The sequence below is a fragment of the Peromyscus eremicus genome, chromosome 2, assembly GCF_949786415.1.
Source record: "Peromyscus eremicus chromosome 2, PerEre_H2_v1, whole genome shotgun sequence".
In the NCBI taxonomy this organism is placed as follows: domain Eukaryota; kingdom Metazoa; phylum Chordata; class Mammalia; order Rodentia; family Cricetidae; genus Peromyscus; species Peromyscus eremicus.
In genome coordinates this window covers 60,804,403-60,825,814 of record NC_081417.1, presented here as the reverse complement: position 1 = coordinate 60,825,814, position 21,412 = coordinate 60,804,403, and positions in this window count along the sequence as shown.

The following is a 21,412-nucleotide window of genomic DNA, read 5'->3' as shown; positions in this document are numbered from 1 at the left end:
AGAAACCTTGGAGCCTCTGTTATATGATGCCTGTTTACTATTACTTTTTTTTTTTTTTTTTTTTTTTTTTTTGGTTTTTCGAGACAGGGTTCCTCTGTGTAGCTTTGCTCCTTTCCTGGAATTCACTCTGTAGCCCAGGCTGGCATCGAACTCACAGAGATCCGCCTGCCTCTGCCTCCCGAGTGCTGGGATTAAAGGCATGTGCCACCACCGCCCAGCTTTACTATTACCTAACCAGGTACGAGCGGAAGAAAAAGCAGAAGACACCTTTCTCTATTATCACTCTCTCTCTAAAAAACAGAAGTATTAGTTATCCCAGTCTTCGGAATTTAGATAGCTTCTACACGCACACACACACACACACACACACACACACACACACACACACACACTCTCACAAAATGAACCACTGTGGTCTTAATTTTTCATTCTCTCTTCTTTAAAGAAGTTGTCAAGATTTTTGAATTCTAATCCATGAGATTTTACATTATACTTTCAAGACTCTCAAAATATTTGGTTGATAGCTTTGCTGTTTCTTTTTTTCTTTATTTCCTCTGAGTGATTCTGCAAGAAATACTGCAAAGCGGGGAGTGGGTTCTGCATTTTCCGAACACTGTTGTGTCTGAAAATGCATTCTTTTGCCAGTTCACACAGATGAAGCTTGTCTGAGTATAGCCCCATGGTCACATCCTTTTATATTTAATGAGGTGACATTGCTCTCTTGCTTTCCAACATTAATCTTGCAGACAAAAAGTAAAGACAGCCTAGTTCTTTTTATTTTGTAGACAACCCATTTTATTTTTCTTTATGGAAGCTTATGGGATTTTTTTTTATCATTGCAATTCATAATTGTCCCTAGGGTACAGCTAACTGTGAACCTTCTACCAATATTTGTGACCTACATTCAGAGAAAGCTATTTCTCTCTAAAGAACTAAGCTTAGGCGTATTTCCTTTTATTGTTTTATTAACTGTAGCCTTTCCTTTACATTATATGTTTCCATTTTGTCTTATCATCTGGGAAACACCCTGGGATTATGAGAAACATAGTCAAGACCATTGCACCAATGTACTTATTTATTTATTAATATTTTTGTACTTCTTGGGAACATGCTAGGCAAGGACTATCACCAAGCTTTGCCCCAGGTCAATGTAGTAATTGAAATCATTTCTGTGTTCTCCCTGTGTTCATTCTACCCTCAGATATATCCCATTTCAGGGGCCTTCAAGCACAGAAAAAGCTGAAGAGAAACTTAAAAAACAAGAATGTCCTGAGTGCCGGGAAAATTTATTAGAGTAATTTTAGTTTACTATTTCATTATTTGATCAGTTATGACCTACAACAAATCGGTAGCTGAATGAAGCAAGCAATCTCTCCCTCTTGCTCTAAACAAATGATTATTGCTTCTGTCACTAACAACAGGAGCTTTATGAGAAGTCACCGTGAGGATGGCAGATTTCTGAGCAAAATAAACCAGCTGCTTGGACAGTGGGGGCTGCCCTAACACTGTTAGTGAGCACAGCAAGGCGATTTTCTATATGAGTACAATGATTTACATAAACATTTACTTCTGTGAAGTAATCTAATATTTCCTTAGGTTTAGTATCTCCTCTAAAGAGGGCTGTGCATGGTAGTAATATACTGATATTTTGTACACACTTTGAATCAGTGATGCTCACCCCCAATACCTTTTGCTCACTAGTCTTACTAGAAGAGTTTTAAAGGTACCATTATCTGAGTCACTTTCTAAAATACCTTATTCTCTATATCTAAGATCTCTCAATGAATATCCTAGCAAACACCCACTACTATGATAAAATAGAAAGAGAGACTTTTTTGTACTTGTTTATCTGATGATCATTTGGTGTGATGCATGGAACTCTGATGGTGGCTGCTTGTCACAGAAAACACATGGGGAATATGATCAGCCATGTTCTGGACCAAACCATTTCCCAAAGATTGTAAAAGCTATGCAGAACCCTTCAGAGCTCTGCAGAATCATGCAGAACTGTGAGAAACCATGCAAAACCATGCAGAAGCATGCAAAATAATGCAAAACTGTATAAAACCATGCAGAACCATTCAAAGTCATTCAAAGCCATGCATAGGAATGGACTGGGCACATTTGTAAAATGTGTCTGAGAACTTGAGTTCCTGCTCATCACTCAGGTGACAGGGTGCGTTGGAAACCAGAGATTGCATGTAGTAGTTTTTCACAGGTGAAGAAAAATTTATTTTAGAGAACATGTTGGATAGTCTGGTCTGCTGTGTTCAGAAGATCAACTCCTATTCCATACTTTAAGACTGTCCACTGTAATCTTCTCATCTAGTCAGTTTCTGGGCCCAACAGTTTGAAGTCTAAATTGAGATAAGAACAGTGCATTATTTGCTTTGAAAAGTTCTCGTTATTTAACATCAAATGCTACAGCTAGGACAATCACTAACTTTAGATTATAAACCTTTCCAGATTGTGTTGACAGGATTCCTCATGTTAAGGTAAGAAATTTTGGTTTCTCATATCCGTGTTTTCAAGTATTTAACTCCTAGTATTACGTGTCAATCTTTTCACTCTTCCCTCCCTCTTTATATTGATTTTTAAAAGAACAGCTTTTGGTTAGCTTCATTTTTATTTTTAATTGTGTGTATGTTAAGTGTTTGTGGAACCCACATGTGTTGGACCCTTTGGAGCTAGATTGTGAGCTACCATTATCTGAGTCACTTTCTAAAATACCTTATCCTCTATATCTATATGAGTGCTGGGACCTGAAATGGCCATCGTTCTTAACTGTGGAGCCACCTCCCCAGCTCCCCTTTTAAATTTTTATCTTGTAGCAATTAGATAATAGAAGGAATTGGAAAATGTTATCAAGTTGATACATGCAGATTTCATACTTCAAATGATATTATCTTAAGGAGGTAAAACATTCAACAGATACTATAAAGTGTTGGTGAATCTGTATTGTCCACACATAGGCCTATGTTGCTTATTACATGGACAGCATCAGCACTCTACAGTTGTCCCCACTATCCATGGAGAAATTACTACACACCAGCATATTCCTGGAATCCCAGATAGTATGCACAGCTATATTTTTCCATACGTATATATTATGATAAAATTTATAATTTAGGTACAATCAAAAATGGCTTATACTATAATAGAACAATTAAAACAGTATTCTGTAAAAATGATGGGAACTTCTTTATAAGGCTTATAGTAAAGTATTTTCATTTTTTTTGGATGGTGTGAGTTATTTAAAAAGAGTACTTTGTGCTTCTCTTAGATCTATCCAAATCTCCAACATTCCTCATGACCCTCAAGGTCATCTTTAAATAGAATAAGGGTTAGTTGAATAGTGAGCCCTGTGACATCTAGCCACAAGCTGATAACTGAGGTGGGTACTAAGTGATAATGGGGATGAATAAAAGGACTGGTAAATGGAAAATTTATATTCCAGAGGAATGGATCAGAACAGTGGGAAATTCATCACGCTGTTTAAAATGAATCCCGATTTGAAAATTGTGAGTTGTTTATTTCTAGCATTTCCTGTTTCATACACTTAGTTTGTGGTTGACTGGTAATGGAACTTTGGAAAGTGAAACCAAGGATAGGGTCCACCGACATTTCTCCTTCCTTCTCTTTCTCATCACTAAAAAGGAACAGTAATGGCAGTAATAATAATAGCAATGTGTGTGAGGGGCTTTTCTTGGGGAGACACAACACACAAACACATGTCTACTCACCCTAGAAAAGGAACCTAGGACAGACCAAAGTAGTAATGGCACTAAAGTCCAGCTTGATGCCAGTGCGTTTTCACTGGAATTCCTAACTGGAATATGGATGAGGGGTTCACTTACAGGAGCAGAGATGACTCAGAGACAGCTGAATCACTGCAAAACCCACCCAACATTAGCGATGACTCACACAAGTCCAACTCTGTAGCTCTCTGCACATTTCTTTTTCAGACAGTTCAGTGGTCTGAGAATTGCTCCGCAGCAGCTCTCTAGTCAGTCTCCTCCCCACCAAACAGTTGTTTACTCTGGGGGAGGGGCCTTCGAGAATCTTCTGAGTTCTAGCTTTCCCATATCTGTCACCTTTTGTTTACCTCCTGAGTCTCATGAGTCCCCCACCCCCTCCTGGACGGAATACTTTCTTTGGGAAACCACTACATGGTACAGGCGAAACCTTCTGGAGCACCCGCTGTCTACGCCCTTCGCATCTTAAACTCTTTTAATCCTCACAATAACGCTATATGAACGGGCTCTTTATTCCCCCATCCCCATTTTATACCAAAGGGAACAAAGAAGCTTAAGGAGGTCAATGACTGGAAATGTTGAGAACTGGAGTTAGAGTTGAAGCTGTACTCTTTACTTTCTGCTATATTTAATTGTATCTAAGCATATAAAACCTAATTAGAAATATAAAATACGATTTAAAGACCTTGGGATACAGAGTGGAAAAATGTGCTCAAGATAAGAAACTTCAGCCAAAGCAAATGAAAGAATGAGCCCTTCGTGAGGTGTGGACACGAATTTTAAGGAACTAAATCGGATTGCAGCTGAACTCAACACTGGTACCTAAGGGCAGGATGACAAAAATGCTTTATTTATTAGATCATTGAATTCAGCAAAACAACTGGCTGAGCAAGAAAGCCGATTTTTAATTCTAGGCTATACCTTCAGTATTCGTAGCTACAACTAATGTGTTAGCTATTATGTTATAAACAATAATCAAGATCTTCCCACCAACTGCTCCTTTTTTTTACTTATTAAATTTCCCATTTTTGACTTTTTTTTTTTTTCTGAGACAGGGTTTCTCTGTGTAGCTTTGCGCCTTTCCTGGAACTCACTTTGTAGTCCAGGCTGGCCTTGAACTCACAGAGATCTGCCTGCCTCTGCCTCCCGAGTGCTGGGATTAAAGGTGTGCACCACCACCGCCCAGTTCACTTTTTACTTTTAATGTATACTTTAAAAAATTCCCATCCATTTTTGTTAGGTTTATTTTGTTTTAAAATAATTGACTCACTCTTTTTTACGGCACCTTCTCAGCAGTTGACTGAGTCAAGATGAGGTTGAATATCTCCCAGCCTCTGGCTGTCAGAAACTCATTGGAGTGAACGAGGAATGCAAGCTTTATACTTTGTATGAGAAGCACATGACCACAGAAGTGGCTGCTGATGCTCTGGGTGAAGTGTGGAAGGGTTGTGTGGTCTGAATCAGTGGCAAGAATGACAAAAAAGGTTTTCTCGTAGCAAGGTGTCTTGATCCACTACAGAGTGCACCTGCTGTTGCAAAGGGGGCATTCTTATTATAGATCAAGAAGAACTGGAGAGAGGGAGGGCAAGTCTCTGCAGATGCTTTGTGGATGCCAATCTTAGTGCTCTCAAATTGGTTATTGTAACAAAAGGAGAGAAGGATATTTCTAGGCTGACAGATACTACTGTACTTTGGTGGTTGGGATCCAAAAGAACTATCAGAACCTGAAAGCTTTTCAGTCTTTCTAAGAAGATGATGTCTGTCAATATGTTGTCAGAACACCCTTAAACAAAGAAGGCAAAAATCCCAGGACTAAAGTACCTGGGAATCTTGTTACTCCACATGTTCAGTAATGCTAATGCCGATGTGTTACCTTGAAGAAATAATACACTAGGTAAAACAAGGGGCAGGCTGCAGAATATGCTAACCTTTTGGTGAAGAGAATGAAGGAAGCCAAAGAAAAACATCAGGAACAGAATGCCAAGAGACGTCTGTAGGTTGTCCTCACTGAGAGCTTCTACTTCTGAGTCTAGTCAAAAATAAGACTTTAAGAGTAACAAATAAGCCGGGCGGTGGTGGCGCACGCCTTTAATCCCAGCACTCGGGAGGCAGAGCCAGGCAGATCTCTGTGAGTTCGAGGCCAGCCTGGGCTACCAAGTGAGTTCCAGGAAAGGCGCAAAGCTATACAGAGAAACCCTGTCTCAAAAAACCAAAAAAAAAAAAAAAAAAAAAAAAGACAAAAAAGAAAAAGAGTAACAAATAAGTGATCAAACCTTTAAAAAGAACATTATCTCTGTACCTTTGATGTTATACATTTAATTGTTAATAAATACTATTACATACATAAAAGGATGTTAAATCAAACATCTGTGTAGGAGTTCCCACCAAGTTTTCAAAAATAATCCAACCCATACAACTGACCTCTTCATTACGGCTCCTCCAGTGACTCTTCTCAAGTATGAATATGATTTGTCCTTCATCTCCATCACGTCCTTGACTTCCTGGATACAAAGAAACACAAATAGCTACAAGGAAGACATTTCATCATGAATAATTTTTATTTCTAAAGTTCAGATAAATGGTATCATACTATACAGTCCTGCATCTTGCCTATTTTAGCTAACCATGTGTTTTCAGAGATAATTTCAATTTTGTATATGACATAAATTCGTTAGTTTTCACTCCTGTTTGGTATCATAGCATAGAAATATATCAAAATAATATACCCATCCACTTTTCCTTTTCATGGTCATTTGCCTTGTTAACAGTTTCTCTGTATCAGAAGTGATGTTAGGAACTTTCAAGTATGTATGAAGGAATTTCTACAGGTGGGGATGATGAATGATAGCTTATGTACATTGTACATTTTGAGCTTTGAAAGATAATGTAATTTTGCTTAACAGAGTCTTGGAAACATTCTCACAATGATGAAGAGTCCCATCAATCCCAAATCCTTACCAATACCAATAATAGCATTGCTGGAGTATCAAACAACTCAGAAGGAAAGTTGGCCTCAGCAAGGTTTTAATTTGTTTCCTCAGGTAGTAGCACTGATCTTACTGATGGCCTATTTCAAACACTATTTCTTGGTTTTTGTCTCCCTTTCTCAGTGTTTTCTACAAGTTCTTTAGATGGCAGGATGATATTTGTCTGTTTTAAGAGATTCCCAATTTTGCCTTGTTTTCATTTCTTCTCTACACCTACTTAAAGAGAACAGTTTGAATTTATTATACTTAAGTTTGTCAATCTATATGGTTAATAGTTTTATGCCAATAAGTATTTCTCATCATGAGAAGTGGCATGTTTTAACACTTAAAATGGAGAAACAAACAACAGCACAAAGCGGGAAGGAGAATAAAGAAAAAGAGGGGACGTAGAGGGAACATGAAATAAACACCCAATTTTAGTCACTCATGGAAATAGAAGCCTTGAGACTGTTCACAGGCTTGTTGGTATTTGTACTGTCTCTTCCGTTTCCCATGGAGGCCTCTGGAGCACATTTGTCTGGATCAGTGAAAGTTTCCTATATAATGTTCAGACTTACATATATTAAGCCTATGTGTCTGCTGCTCCTCTAATTTCAGTCATGTTTTCCTATTTATTTGTTCTGAGTCTGAAGTGTGTGATATAAATTTATGTAAACATTCAGGATTTGAATCCATGAATCACATTTGTTTTCTTAGTCTTTTCAAATTCAGAAGGTCCTATGAAGCCTAGAGATTAGTCAATCAGTGTTTATCTACCTCCTTTTTACTTCAAGCAGTTGGAACTTCAGTGTGTTCTATTACTAACTTGAAATGTGGCCCTAAAACCTCATTAAACTACCCATAGCATCTCCTAAGGTTGTTGTTCTTCATGTAATTAAGATCTTGTATCTTGTATGCACTAAGATCTGCTTTAGGTCTGTATTAGTCAAGGTTCCCTAGAGTAACAACTTATAGAATGAATCTCTCTCTCTCTCTCTCTCTCTCTCTCTCTCTCTCTCTCTCTCTCTCTCATATATATATATATATATGTATATATAAAAATACATACACATATATATGATATTTATTGAAATAATTTTGCGGTAGTCCCCCTAATCCAACAATAGCTGACTGTGAAAAGAAAATCCAAAAATCCAGCAGTTGCTCAGACCACAAGGCTGGATGTCTCGGCTGGTCTTCAGTATATGTGGGAATCCCAAAGAAGTCGGCTCCAGTGCTAGTGAAGGACTGGATGGATGTGCTAGCAAGGCAAGGCAAGCAGCCAAAGAGCAAAAGCTTCCTGTTTCCATGTGCTTGTAGGCTTCCAGCAGAAGGTGTGGCCCAGATTAAAGGTGTATCTTCCAGCCTCAAGATCTGGATCAAAAGCATGTGTCTTCCTACCTCAGAAGTGGATTCCTATTACTAGAAGTGGGTTCACCCACTTCAAACCAAGCAAAAATAATCTCTCACAGTTGTGCCATTCATTTCTGGATTATAGTTCATTCCAGATACATTCCAGTTGATAACCAAGAACAGCCATTACAAGGTCTGTGGAGGTCATTACATGAGTCTGCCATTTTTGATTCTTGAATAAAGGTCATATTATACTATTTCACTTGTTGAATTTTATAACATTATATCTGTAGGTCTTTTGTAATATTAAGTCTTTGAGGGTTTGTATATCATTGATACCTTTAAACTTATGATCTTTAAACACAGTATTAGTTCTTCATTGAATCAGGGCCTGTAACACTTAAAACTGAAATGGCTTAGAGGAGAAAAAAGGCTTACTTCACTGGTATGTAAACTGGATTGTTTTTCTGCCATTTCTATCTTTAATGGTTGGTAACTGAAATTTATTCTTAGCCAAAGCTGCTGCTGTAAGTGTGAACATCTGAAGAATTCTTTCATAAATGCATTGTAACATTCTCTCCCTCTTCTCTCTGAATGCCTTTGGGCTAAAAGATGTCTTGAAGAGGCATATTGTGGAAAGCCCTGGATTATAGAAAGAGAAAGTCTCTGGGGATAATTAATACTTTTCATTTCCTCTCAAAAGTTCCCTTTCTGCCAAATATGACCTATTTCCCTCCCACTTTGCTTTTAGCAACTAAGGATTTAAACACAATGTTCAAGATTTCATTATTCTGGGTTTTCCAGGGAAATAATCAACAGAACCATTGTGGAGCATGCATTTGTGTATGCGTGTATGTGTGTAGGCAGGTTATAAAGAACTGATCCATGTGATTTTGCAGGTTGAGTGGTCTGTAAGCGGGGGGGGGGGGGGGGGGGCGTGCTCGGAAGAGCTAATGATAAAATTCCAGTCTGTCAGAGTAAGTTCCAGTCTGGAAGCTGGCAGGCTTGATATTCAAGAGACACCTATGTCAAGTTCAAGTCTGAAAGCATAAAAGGCTAGTACTCTATTTCAATCAGTTGGGCAGGAGGTATACTTATGGTAAAGTGGCTCTTTTGTTCTTTTTAAGTATTCAACTGATTGGATAACAACTGCCAATATTGGACATAACATTTTGTTTAATCAATTTCAGTGATTCATATCTAAAACCACACATGTGTGACACACCCATAATGCTTGGCCGACAATTGGCCACCACAAGGCCCAGTCAAATTGATATAATTCACCACCACAGAACAAATCATTTCTCCACTTTGTACCCATTAGGAGAAGGTTGCAAAAAGTCTTACATCTTACTTTCTTAGTTTATTGTGATATTTCTGTTTATTATCCTCATGGAAAATTGAAAATGAAAGTCAATTTATAAGATGTTTCAAAAGGTTGGAGAAATTTCTACATTTAAGCCATGGGTGTGTCCCCAAATTCTTGGATATTTCCAAATGAAAGGAAATATAAACAGTAGTTCTGCAGATCATCTGGAAGCAATAAGACTGTCAAATCCTTCAGAAAGATACAGCTGCGAATAAGCAGTGCCAGAGAAGGAAGGGGGAGGCAATTGTGTTTCTGCGAGTGCAGTTGACATTCTGAAATATATATTTCTCCTCAGAGAGACACACATGACTTCTGTAATTGAAATTGTCTCAGTGGAGGAATGAAGAGAGAAAAGAATGAAGTACTAAAATCTTTGTCACACTTGATCCTAGGTAAGTGTTGCTCACAGAGAGAAACTCAATACATGACCAGATATGGATACTTTGGAAGTCTGTATCATTTTACATGTTGAAGTAATGAATGTCTATTTATTCTCAATGAAACTTAACTTAAATATGTGCAATCAAAGTTTTTTTTTAATGGAAAAGCAAATATTATGATATTAAAATTTATCTCTGATATATTGTTTAATTAAAAAGGAAAATCAGGTTCCAATTCACTTGAATAATAATATTATTCCATGTACAGAGAACATGTCTGTGAGAATGTTCTTATAAAAGAGGCCCCAGAGATCTGTTCTCCTCCCCACACATGAACACACAGCTGGAAGTCACAACAAAGAGCAGGTATTGATACACATTGGTTAGTGTACAGAACTGCAGTTAATAAATCTATGTTGTTTGTAAGTTACGCAGTCTAGTGGAATTTGTTATAGTAGCCTAAATGGACTAAAACTGGGGTCCAGAAGAATACAATTGTAGTATTGTAAAATAAGTGCTAAGTATCAGCTTAAAATAACTTTGGTAACTCTAGGATTTTTATGTCGCTCTTATGATAAGCAAGCACAAATATAAAACTTCTGATAGATACACAGTGGATCAAGAGAAAGGAATCAATGCACACCATGATAAAAATCTAAGAGACCACAAAGAAAGTAAAATACAAGTATAAGAATGAAGGCAGTATAAAAGGAATTAAAAAAATAAACTAACAAAATGTCAATTGTAAGTCCTTACCAATCAGTAATTACACTAAATTTATATTCATAGATGAATTATAAAGTAAACTCTAACAATGATGCTTACAAGAAACCCACTTTACCTTTAAGGACACATATGTTGAATAAGAAGGGGTAGAAAAAGTCGTTTGAGCTTGGAGGTGGCTCAGGCAGTAAGGCACGTGCCATTGCAAGCATGACGACCCGATTTCGGACCCCAGGACCCACGTAAAAGCCACGTGTGGCAGGCATATCTGTAATCTCAGTCCAGAGCTGTGCAAACAGGAAGGTCTGTGGGACTTGTTGGCGAGCCACCCTGGCTGGTGAGGAAGATACCCAGCAGTGAGTGCTAGCTTCTACATACCTGTGCACACATCCACTACTACACCCCTACACAAAAGAAGAGGGAAGCTCATACAAATTGTGACTAAAAGAGAATAATCATGGCAACATTTAAATGTGAAAAAAAATAGTTTCAATCAAGACCTGTCCCAATGGACAAGGAGGTAATTATACGATGGTAAAGGGGTTAATTAATCCAGAGTGCATAATAATTACAAATATTTGTTCAGTCAATACTGGAACACCTAAACACATAAATCAAATATGGAAAATAGTCAATAACTCAATAGCAGTTAAATTCAATCAATAGGTCTATCACACAAATGGACGGTAAAAATCACTCATCTTTCTCCACCAGGTCTCTCAGCTGCACAGAAAACAGTCTCCACGATAGTCCACTGTTAGACTGAAAACACATTTAACAGGCATGACTGAAATTGTCCCAAGTATCTCTTCTGACAACAGTAGTACAAAATTAAAAGTCAATAACAGATGTAATTTTGGAAAACTTGCAAGTATGGAAATTAAACAGTGCCCTTCTTGGCCATGCGTTGCCTTTGACCTGAGATTCATCATGCCCTCTATGATGTTTCTTTCCAAGCTAAAAGTTATAACATTTACAAGTAAAAGCAGTGAGGATAGCTATTTTGTTCTTCTAGGACAAGAAGAGTATAATTTTCACATTGCTATAAATAGTGGCACAAAATGAACAGAATGGGAAGGAGATGATGGAAATCAGATACATTTTTGCAATGCAAAACCATTGATCAAATCCCGTGCAACATTGCAATGGATTGTGATAGGTTTGACCTAAAACCACAAATACCAGGAAGCTCCATTTTCAGCCTCTCCATGATTATGTTATTTTTTTTTTTTTTTGGTCTGGAAGTTTGAATATCTTCCTTCTGTTCCACCTCAGGTATTTCAGAAATGAAAGTCTCTCCAGCTGAGTTTCCTGAACTTGTGACTGATGGCACATGGGATGCATCCTGTCCAACCTGCTCCCTCTGAGAATTCACCTCTTTAGCTGGATTTAAGTTGGGTACCAATATTTAGGATTCCATCAACAGGGATTAATCATTGTGGGCACTCATTTCTATATATGCATAGCCTCAAAAGCAGGAAGTTAAGATCAGCTTGAGATCCTCAGTCTCAGAAAGCGTGGATTGTTTGTGTTTTCTGTGGCTTCCGTTTCAGGATCACTAAATAGTTCTCTGTCACTGCTTAGGTGTCACTGTGTCAGTGTGCCTGACATCTGAAAAGAGGAAGGTGCAAGTGGGAACTCCCTCTTGTTGAAGAAGACATCTGGTAAAAATCCTCAACACATTCTGATTTATTTCAGCCAATTTCCTTGGGCATGTGGCCACACCTGGCTTCAAAAAACAATATAAATTACCATCTCCCTGCTGGGGATAAGAAGTCTTTTAACTCCAGTCAGAATAGACACACCACTTCCTAAACTATTTTTAGATATTGTGATTTGAATGTGGACCCCTCCATAGTCTTATGTGTTTGAATGTTTGGTTCCTAGTTGTTGATGCTGTTGAGGAAGGTTGTGGAAACTCTAGGAGGTGGAGAATCGCTGGAGGAGTTGGACCACCAGGGGGCAGACCTTGAAACTGAATAGCCTGATTCCTCTTCCTGTTCCTCTCTGCATTTGTGGTCCTTGGATATAGGAAGAAGCAGCCTCTGTCTCCTGTGGCCACACCCTGGAGCCACTGCTTCCACATCTTCCTTCCATGAGGGATGAAAGTCCTCAAATTGTGAGCAAAACGATCCCGAGTCCCTAAGCTACTTTCTGTCAGTTATTTGGTCACAATGACAAGAAAAGTAACTACCATAACATACTTGCCAAGCAATTAAGAATTACAGATGAGACCAGGCATGTTCAGCATGGTATGGTCAGAAACAAGGTACAGAGGCCCTTGAGCTCAAACTGACCTGAAAACCACCTTCCCGGGACTAGCTTTCATGATACCATATGGTGCCATGCAAATTTCTAAAGGAGGGAGGGAACCGATAGTCCTACCCAGCTATGACACCTGTGAACCACAACAACGACTATGGCATGATAAACGTAAGGATGAGGTCATGGCACCCATTCCTTGACAGTAATCAACAGCTCTCTAATTGGACTTAGGACCAGTTCAGCAGGAAGGAAATTGTGTCTGGGATTGGAAACCTAGACCACTACCTAGTGCTAGTGATGTCAAGTATATTGGAGGAGAATCTCCAACTTCCACTTTACTAAACCAGCATCATCCTTAGCTACATTCTAAATATTTGTCCTCATACTCATAGATAACTGTAGTCCTCACCCCTTATTTATGTTATCTTCTTTTTATAACAGAGATCACTACAGAAAATAACAACCAATCAAAACACAGAGTTGTAGAGCCCAGTCCCAGTGGATACGTCTACAATACAACACCTGCTTAGGGAATAATATGGAAAAGGGGGTAGAAAGATTGTAAGAGCCAGAGGAACGTGGAATTTATTGTGTATCAGAAGATACACCTATAAAACCTCACCAACATGACTGTCTAATCTAAGGACAATGGCAATAGACAAGCTCAAGTGGACAGGAGGAAGCCCAGGAGGCCTCCACCCTGCACAAAGAACAGTAGGCAACTCAGGAGTGCTGAGAGCGGGAGAAATGGTCTTCTCCTGAGAAGGGTACTCCATTTGGTTATCCAGCTCCAAATGGTCAGCTCTGAAAACGTAATCATAAGTGACATGCAGACTGAGCAGGTTGTACTTATGTATTTAGGAATGTGTGTGTGTAACAATCTATAGAGAAGGGGAGAGAGGTAAATACAGAAGAAGAAAGGAAGAGGGTAAAATTACAATAAGGATGTCTGAAAAAGCCATAATGAATTATACTATTAATTGTTTGCCTGAAAGACCTACAGTATACCCAATTCTGTATATAAATATACACATATAGTTTTAAAGCACTTTTCTCATCTGGGCTGAGAACTTAGTTACCAAGCCATGACCAGTCAGAATGTGGCCACACCAGTCTTTTCCCTAACTTCATGAAGGTTACTGCTCCCTAAGATATGTTTCCCTGGGGCTAAGGTAGCATGTTAGCATGTGTTCCCAGTCCTCTCACAGGGGCTCAACAGAAAATGTCATTAAACTATCCCAGTGATTTAAAGGCAGACATTTCTGATCTTACTCTCTATGTCATCCCAAGTGTATGCAGACACACTGACTAAGCAATCACGTGGAGAATGAGTGTCATAGTGAAGTAGAAACACTGTCATCATCAGAATACCTGTCACAGACTCTCCTTTTTGTCTTCTGTATTTAATAAATTCCTTAGGAGAAATTTAATTTAAAAACAGGATCTCTCACACATTAAAAGTCAAAGAAGATGATTCTGAAGGAATCCAACCTGAAATAAAATGATCCTACTTTCATGAATAAATGTCCAAATATCAAAATTCTTAGGGTAAAGTTCAAATTATTTCTGCTTCATTCACTATTCTGTGTACTCTTAGCTGAAGGTGTGTGTGTGTGTGTGTGTGTGTGTGTGTGTGTGTGTGTGTGTGTGGTGTTTTTTTTTTTTTGTGTGTGTGGTTTTTGTTGTAGATCCTTACTGTGCAGCACAGGGTTGTTTCAAACTCAGCATCCCAAGTGTTAGGGTTACAGCACATGCCTGGCCAGCTAGAAGTCCTTGAGGTCTAGATAAACTCTGGATTCTGTTTGGAGCCACAGCCTGGATTATATCTCATTGGTGTGAAAACAGTTTCAGGGCCTTGGGAACCATGTTAATGCAATGGCCCCAAGATGAGCCCTTTGCGGTTTATTTCACTGTCTTGGTTTACGCCGATAGTGTGGCTCTCATGGCTTGATCAATAACCATCATTAAAGCCAGAACCTCATTAATGTCTGCTGAGATGATGGGAATCCAATCTCTGGCTTTGCAAGCATCTTGGATGGCAATGGACCTGCCGTCAACTTTTCTGGTTGCATCTCTCAGCAGACATGGTGTGGTTTGCCATGCTCAGCTTCTGCATTGATGGTGGGGAATTGAACTTAGGTCCAAATGCTTGGCCAGGAAGCCCTTTATTTTAGCTTTCATCCCAGGTCTTAGAGAAGCTTTCCTAACTCTCCTCTCAAATCACCTCTAAGATCTTTTATCATGCATCACTGTGCTGCGTATCTTATTGTGCTTATAGCCGGTCTAAGTGAAGGCCAAGAAGATTGCTTTCTTCAGCTGCATCCCAGTGGTGAGAGAGGCTTCCTGAACACGTCAGCCTATCTGTGTTTGTGGAATAAATGTTTGTAATAAAGAGCAAAACTCCCTCAATGTCTCATCTCTGCTCCTGAGTCTGAACTGCCTTTAATTTCCTTTGTTCACAATTTCTGTTTATTACCTTTATTTCTTCATAGATCAACTTGGGAATCTATTCTTGATTCCCTGCTATACAGAACGGGGCTTTTAGGCTCAGTTTGTTGCTCCCACAGTCTGTCCATTGTTAGCAATATTACTTCGAAGATGACAAATTTCATACTGAATTTCTGTTCCTCATTATGGCAGATGGTAGGAAGTGACTCACTCATGGCCACTTCCAATAGCGCTTTCCCCCCAGCATTGGCTCTGCCCCTTCTTTCTGCCTTGAACGGGAACAGGAAGCTGGGGGAGGCAGCAGCCATTTTATAGTTGTGCAACAGAAGAAAAGACACAAAGATATCAGATCCTCATTAAGACACTGACAAGGTTATCCACCTAGGGTTGAGGCCGACACTTGCATGTCCCTCTCAGTATTCTTAATGATTATTTTCTTGTTACTTTCTAAAACTAAAAGTGCTACTAACCGATGCATTATTTGGGCCACATGTTGTCACTGTCCTTGACTCCCCATTATATAAAACAGGGAAATGAGGGTACCTGTGTTTCTCCTCAGTTGTCTTCTCTGGCAATTTCTCTTTGCTCTATCATTATTTTATCATCAGGGTTTATAAATTCTTACATGTTGTTCTGTTATGGCAATTAACCCCTTGCAGGGTTAGCCTTCAGAATTAATCTCACATTTGATAAATAATGAACAGCAATATAATTATGTCACCATTAGTCACAATTAGAGCCTCAGATTGTGATTGGATTCGGAGACACACCTGGATATCCCAAAGGGGCGTCTTGAATTGCAGGGGACTGTGGTTTCATAGCATACTAAATCATGTTTTAGTTGGTTCATTTCATGTTTTCACCAAGACTTTCTTATATAGCTGTGTTCTAAAGCTTGTAGGTGTGTATGCATGTGTGTGCATCTGTCTCTCTGTGTGTGTAGTACGCATATGTGAGCACATATGTGTCTGTCTGTCTGTCTCTCAGTGTGTGTAGTATGCATATGTGTGCATGTATGTGTCTGTCAGTCTGTCTCTCAGTGTGTGTAGTAAGCATTTGTGTGCACGTATGTGTCTGTCTGTCTGTCTCTCAGTGTGTGTAGTATGCATATGTGTACACGTATGTGTGAGTCTGTCTGTCTCTCAGTGTGTGCAGTATGCATATGTGTGCATGGGTCTGTCTATCTGTCTCTCAGTGTGTGTAGTATGCATATGTGTGCATGGGTCTGTCTATCTGTCTCTCAGTGTGTGTAGTATGCTTATGTGAGCATATATGTGTCTATCTGTCTCTCAGTGTGTGTAGTATGCATATGTGTGCAAGTATGCATAGCACCAAGGTTGACATTAGGTTTCTTCTTCAGTTACTCTCTACCTAAATGAGACAGGCTCTCTTACTGAATCTGGAGCTTGCCATTTGGCTAGACTGGCTAGCCAATGAGCACCCTAGAGCTGTCTGTCTCCACCCTGTGGTGCTGGGGTTGCAGGTGTGGTTTGCCATGCTCAGCTTCTGCATGGATGGTGGGGAATTGAACTTAGGTCCAAATGCTTGGCCAGGAAGCCCTTTATTTTAGCTGAACTTGAAAGTTAACTTTGCAGGTTGTGTGCCAGTATTACTTAAAGAATTCTTTATTAAATATTTATTATGTCCCAAATACATACTAAGATGTTTTAGTCACTGAAATAAAAGGAAGTATAAAACATCGTGTTCTGTGCTATCATAAAACCTATATTCTAAATTAATTTCTAACTAAAATGTCTCAACTTGTTTATGGATACCCATTGATATTAGCAGCCTTTGCTTTCAGGCGTCCGATCATTGTGCAGACAGAAGCACTGTGTCCCAGTACTCCTGGGTCAGTTCCCGTCAGCTCTCTTGTTTCCGTTGTTAGAATTAACTCAGCATGCAAGCACTTTCTGTGCAGACAGGTATTAAAATTGCAAATCAAAATGGCTGTTTTCATTTCCCTTTTCCCAATCAATTAATAATGCAAACATAGATAATATAGTCTCAAGACACCTGTCGCTCTACCTCTCTTATTCTGCTCCAACCCCACTACCCACCACCACCACTCTTCCAGTCGAGTCCCCATCCCACCTTCAGGAGTTTGGGTTCTGATTTGTAATCAAATGGATTGACCCAGGTTCACTCATATGGACACGGTGTGAAGCTATCCACTGGATCATGAATAACTCACCAGTGTTTACAGCAGTGAAGACAAGAATTTCCTCGTCCTCAACAGCACTAGCTTGCCATTAGCTCCTCTGGGCAAGGCAGTGTGCCCCGTGAACCCTTCCCCATTTTTAAATGAATAATTACAGGCTGAGGCTTATATGGACCCTATGTAGGCAAACTCAGCTGCTGTGAATTCATGAGTGCACAGCCATGTAATGCCCAGATGAAAACACTCTCCAGCTCTTACATTCTTTCTACTTCCTCTTCTGTGATGCTCCCTGAACTCTGGAAAGGGTGATATGGGCATCCTGTTTAAGGCTGAGCACTCAACACTCACTTGTTTTTGGTGCATTGACCAGCCACAAGTTTCTGTATTAACTGCTGTTTATAAGGAGAAGCTTCTTTGATAAAGGCTTTGACACATATTTAGGAGGCATTTTGACAACATGTTCACTTACAAAAAAAAGTAATAGGTTTACCCATAATGCCTATGACTTTTCCAGTCATGAGCCTTTGACCAGTTCGCAATGTTGGTCATGAACTCCTTCCTATTTTCATTACTGCTTCAATCTCATTTCTTGCCATGGATCTGTTTAAATTATTGTTTAAATCATCATTGTCTTGTTCTAATTTTGATAGATCACTTGCATTTAGAACGTTATCCATTTTACTTAGACTCTCCAGTGTAGTGGAATATAGCTTTAGCATGTGCTGATGATTTTCTGAATTTCACTGGTGTCTGTTATAATCTTTTTCCTTTTTTCTCTCTAGTTTTATTAATGTGGATTTTCTCTCCTTTGGTTAATTTGACTGAAGTGTTTTCAATCTTACTTATTTTTCCAAGAACTAACTCTTCAATTCATTGATTCATTGCATATTTTCACTTCAGTTTCATTGATTTTTGACATTGTCTTAATTATTTCTCCAGGTCTACTGCTTTTGGATTTGGTTTGTTATTTTATTCCTCCCGCTGAAAGTCCTTAAGGTGCATCTTGAAATTATTTAAAGTTTTTATGAAGTTTCTTTTAAAGTTTATCTTAAGTTAAAATTAAGAGAACTTTAAATTATGTGGATGTTTGATTTAGGCACTAGGAGCTGTAATTTTTTCTTTTTGGACGGCCTCCATTGTATTCCACAGAGTCTGGTATATTGTATGTTCATTTTCATTCCGTTCTGGGTATATTTTCATATCCTACTTGATTTCCTCAGTGACTCATTCATCATTTCATAGTGTGCTTTTGGGCTTCCATGAGTTTATGTTTTGTGTTTTCTTATAATCTTATAATTTTTTTTCTTCTTAATATTTAGCTTTTTCCACTTTGCTCAGATAGAATACAAAATGCCATTTTGGTTTTTCTGTGTTTTTGAGACATGCTTTGTGTCTTCATATGTGATATATTATTTAGAATGTTCCATGGGATGCTGAGAAGAATGTATATGGTGAGAGTGCAGTATTGAGATCTTCTGCTATTTGTGCTGGAATTACATTTTACAATTTTACATTATGTTTTGTGCATATGTTTTTAAATTGCAGTATCCAATTAACAGATTATTCCCTTAATGTATATGGTAAACTTTTCTTTATTTCACTTGACTAACTTTTGTTTGAAGTCTATTTTTTAGGGTAGTAGCATAGCTACATCTGCTTGTTTCCTAGTTCCATTTGCTTGAAATACTTTTTTTCTATACTTTTACCTGAAAATAGTGTCTATTCTTGATGGTGAGATATATTTCTTGCAGTCAGCATAAAGACAGATAATTTTCTAATCCAATCAGCTAGTATTTTTCTTTTCATTTTGGGAACCAAAATATTAATATTTAGACTTTTTATTAAAACACGTGTATTTTTATTGGTTTTGAGGTTTTTTTCCACCTTAGGCCTCTTTTGATTAAGTATCCAGATGTTGTTCATTCTTTTCCCACTCCATTCTTCCTTGGCCTTTTTGATGTGTCTTCTTTCTCCCCAGTCTGAAGTATTCCTTTGCATCTTCTGTTGAGCTGGCACAGTGGTCTTTAGAACATGATGTGGAGACTTTCTTTTCTGGTCCTATCTAATTGGTGTTATGTTCACCTCTTATATTTAGATTGTTATCTCTTTCTTTAGGTTTGTGACGCCTTCTGTGATCTTATTAAAAATATATTCTATGCCCTTGACATTGAATTCTCATTTTTCTCTATAAATAAAACATATAAATTATATATTTGACCATTTCATGGTGTCCCAAAGGTCTTGCAGACATACACGCACACACACATATGCACACAACACATGCACACACATGTATACACACACACACATACACACACATGCACACATACACACACATTTAAATTTATCATTGACCTTGACTGCATTGTCCTAATGCTCTATCTTGTGTTCAGGCTTTGATAGTCTGTTCTTCACCTGACCTATTCTATTGGTGAGCCTTTCCAGTGAACTTTATGTTTGACTTACTGTGTTTTTCATTTCCAGTATTATTTCAGTTTGATTTTTTTTCTCAGTATTTTTATTTCTTTGTGAAATTCTATTTTCATATCTTAAATTGCCTTGCTTTTTCATTGAGGTCTTTGTTTGCATTTCCTAGGACACATTTGCATATGTGTCCTTGAGTTCGGTAACTATATTTGTAACTGTTCTTTTGAATTCTTTGTCTGGGATTTCACTTATGTCACTTAGTGGCTGTAAGTATCCTTTCAGAGGATGCATGTTCTTTTTTTCCCCTCATTGCTTTGTTTCTGTGTGGGGACTTACATATTTGGAGTTAGTTTGTTGACTGAGATTTTCTTTCTTTACTTCAAATTTTTTTTTATTCAAGTTACCTTTTAGTGAAAGCTTTTGCAATATTCAGAAGAGGAATAAATTGCCATTTCATTGTTTTCTTCTGTGGTACTGATATTTAGGACCATGGATTCTGTCCTCAGTTTTCACCTGTGAATCTGCTCTTGTCAGTTACTCTGTAGGGGTCCACATATCTTCCTCTGGTATGACTCTCTGCTTCAGGGTAATGGACCTTCAGTCAGGCCCAGCCCTCCCCTTCAGCTTCTGTTGTATTTTGTGAGTCCCTGCGTCCCTGGACTTTCTACCCTTAGTCAGTTCTGACCTGCTCCCTGTTCCACAGCCTCTGCTGCTTGTTGTCCTCCTCACCTTTGTGTGTGTGTGTGTGTGTGTGTGTGTGTGTGTGTGTGTGTGTATGTGTGTGTGTGTTTGTGTGTGTATGTGTGAGTATGTGTGTATGGGTGAGTGTGTGTATATGTGTGCTTGTGTGTGTATGTGTGAGTGTATGTGTGTGTATTAGTGTATGTGTGTATGTGTGTATATGAGTGTTTGTGTATGTGTGTGTGCACACATGTGTGTATATGTGTGTTAGTGTATGTGTGTGTATATGAGTGTTTGTGTATGTGTGTGTGCACACATGTGTGTATATGTGTGTTAGTGTATGTGTGTATGTGTGTATATGAGTGTTTGTGTATGTGTGTGTGCACACATGTGTGTATATGTGTGTTAGTGTATGTGTGTGTGTATATGAGTGTTTGTGTATGTGTGTGTGCACACATGTGTGTATATGTGTTAGTGTATGTGTGAGTGTGTGTATATGAGTGTTTGTGTATGTGTGTGCGTGCACACATGTGTGTATATGTGTGTTAGTGTATGTGTGTATGTGTGTATATGAGTGTTTGTGTGTGGGTGCACACATGTGTGTATATGTGTGTTAGTGTATGTGTGTATGTGTGTATATGAGTGTTTGTGTGTGTGCACACGTGTGTGTATATGTGTGTTAGTGTATGTGTGTGTGCACACGTGTGTGTATATGAGTGTTTGTGTGTGTGTGTGCACACGTGTGTGAGTTCCGAGGACTGACCTCGGGTCTTTGTGCTTCATTGTAAGTACTTTACTGATTAAAGCCATCTCCTAAAACTTTGTAATATTTTAAGAAGTTACATTTTAATGAAAAAGCTCACTATGTTTTAATCAAGAAATTT